The following is a 2,719-nucleotide window of genomic DNA, read 5'->3' as shown; positions in this document are numbered from 1 at the left end:
GGGGGGGTCAAGGAGAACGCGAGGGGGTGAGCCAGGGGCCCCTCTGCTGGGATGGCCAGTGCAAAGGCTCTGGGGCGAGGGCATGCTGGGAGGGACTGCCGTGCTGCAGGAGATGAGGTCACCGGCGACTGGCACAGGAAGAAGTTAGATTTTGCCTTTGGGGAGGACTCCCTGTGGGCAGGAGAGACGGGGCCTCACCAAGGCTCACTGCATCCTGGCTGGTGGCTTAGGACAGTCCGAAGGGGCCAGGGTGGTGCAGGTGGCAGGTGCGGAGGTGGCCTGTGACCCTCCTTCCATACTTTGGGGTATGTGGCTGGTCCTGACACCTCTTCCCCCTGGATTTCATCTGCTCTCCTGGATAGGGATCCCCCTGCCTCACGCCTCTCCTGCAGACTGTCCTGTACTTAGCACGGGGCCTCCCTCCCTAAAGAAAACGGGCGTCTTAAGCTGACCCGGCTAAAAGGCGGGCTCCGGGGGTACTGCGCATGTGCAGTCTGTGGGCTCCTCTCCGGGGGGCCATCTCCGGAGTGCCATGGGAACCACCGCCCCAGGCGTGTGTCACAGTTAGTCCTGGCAAACAGCTCTGAGTCCCAGAGTATGTGTATGGCGGGGAGATTTTGTGGGACGGTGTCTCCTCTTCCTGAAATATGCTGAGTTGACCCAGTCCGGACCTGCTCATGATACACACACAGCAAGTGTTTGGAAGAGAGTTTTCCATCAAGTTTCCATCATTCACTCACACCCAGCCTGCCCGCGGAGCCTCCCTAGGACCCTGGGAGGAACACAGGGTGGTGAATGTCCCCATCGTCCAGGTTAGGGAACTGGGACTCAGGGAAGTGTTGTGACTGGGTCAGGACCGCACGGCGGGGAGGTCTGGGTCTGCTGACTCGGCTCTTCCCCAGACAGCTGGGCAAAAGTGTGGCCCAACACGGGGCAGGCAGGCGGCGACAGTGCCCTCCACACCCACCAGGGGGCAGCAGATGACTGTCTGCGTTGTTGGCTGACAAGGGGGCCTGTGCCCCAGCCCCCGGCTCATCACCTTGGTTGGTTCTCTGTCCAGCAGGATGGCCAAGGGCAGTGAGGACAGAGGTCCTTTTCTTGCTGAGGGCGCTACCTGTGGGAGAGAGACATAGACACAGGCCTTTATGGGGCACCAGGAAGAGGGCATCCCAAGCGAGGGGCTGTGGGAGCTGCATTCGGCACCAAGCATGGTGCAGAGCCTCTGGGTAGTTCGTCCTGTTCATTCTTCACAAGCGACTCTGCCGGGTATGGTGGGGCGCTCTCCACTCTACAGGGGAGGGGCGGGGCAGTGCTAGCGGAAGGTGCCTGCGCAGCCTCTCCGAGTGGAGGCTGGAGGGGCTGGGGTTCAGGCTCTGTCCCTCACTTTGCAATTTCTCAGGGCTGCAGAATGTTTGCTTTTGTCTCAGGCAAGGAAGGCAGACCCCCCCCCTCCTCCCCGCAGGCAGATTCCCTCCTGAGCATGTTCTCCAAGGTGCCACACCCTGTTTCCTCAGAGGAAGGATGCTGGACAGGAACGTAGAGCCCGCTGGGCACTTGGCCTGATTTTACTCTGGCCGGGGCCACTCCCCGCAGGCCCTGGGAGGCCAGCTCCTCCCCCACCTCTCTCCCTGGGCCAGACCCTGGCCCGAGGGCCCTGCTTCCACCTCGGTTTGCGAAGGAGCAAGTCTGACTCTGCAGAGGCCAATTCTCAGAACAGAGGGCCCACGGGACTCTCTCTGGGTTCCAAATGAGGTGAAGGTGTCACCCTGCTCTGGCTCCAGCACCAGAAATGCCAAAGGAAGAGGGGGACTGGGCCACGCGTGTCCCAGTGTGTCCCAGCTCACACAGGTACAGGGCTCAATCACAAGAGTCCAGGGCGGTGGCCCCTCTGAGATTGGTCACCCCACACTCAGACTCCAGGACAGATCAGGGTTCAGACTTGTCTAGGGCTGCCCAGTACATCAGAGATGGGAATCAAGGGGCTCCTGACGGCTGGGGACACCATTTCATCGCCAGATGGGCTCTTTATGTCGCTGAAGCCCTCCTACTGCCGCAGGAGACCAGCTGCTGAGAACACTGCCCTCCCTCCAGGGCGTGGCCCAGGAAAGAGTTCAGGCCAAGGTCAGCGGACCCCGCAGCCAGCACGGGGGCGGGCGCCACCCGGCCGGCCAGGCCTCATCCCCTTTCCTCGCCCGCACTTACTTATCTCACAAAATCCACCTCGGATGCCACGATTTGCCATCTGGGCAGCTGCGACTGGCCGGAGCGGCCTCTAGGCTTTAAGCAGGGGACTCCCGGTCTTTGTTTGGGGGGTCTGGGGGTTTCTTGCCGGGCAGGCCAAGGTGGCAGATAGGGACGGAGCTCTGGGCGGGTACCCCACCGCTGTGCCCCCAGCCTCCAGTTATGCCCCGGGAGGGCAGCTGACCGGCCAAGGGGGCGTGGGAGGCCTCTGCCCAGTCGACTCCCGCCCCCGCCCCGAGTCTGTGTTCCACGAGGGGCCATGCGGAGGCGCCCGTCGCGATAGAGGCCACCGCCCGATCTTCAGGAGCGGAACTCGCGAGGGACGCAGAGACTGCGACCCCGCTCTCACTCCATAAACGAGGGCGCTAGTCCCGAGCACAGATCTCCCCCAAGACCGGGCGCCCAGGGAGTAAATCTGCGGGCCGGGGACCCAGCCCTCCGTAACTTTCGTGGGCGGCGGCGGGGCAGGAAGTGGGGG

Source organism: Pteropus vampyrus, unplaced genomic scaffold, assembly GCF_000151845.1.
Source record: "Pteropus vampyrus isolate Shadow unplaced genomic scaffold, Pvam_2.0 Scaffold289, whole genome shotgun sequence".
Classification (NCBI taxonomy): domain Eukaryota; kingdom Metazoa; phylum Chordata; class Mammalia; order Chiroptera; family Pteropodidae; genus Pteropus; species Pteropus vampyrus.
This window is presented reverse-complemented; position numbering follows the sequence as displayed.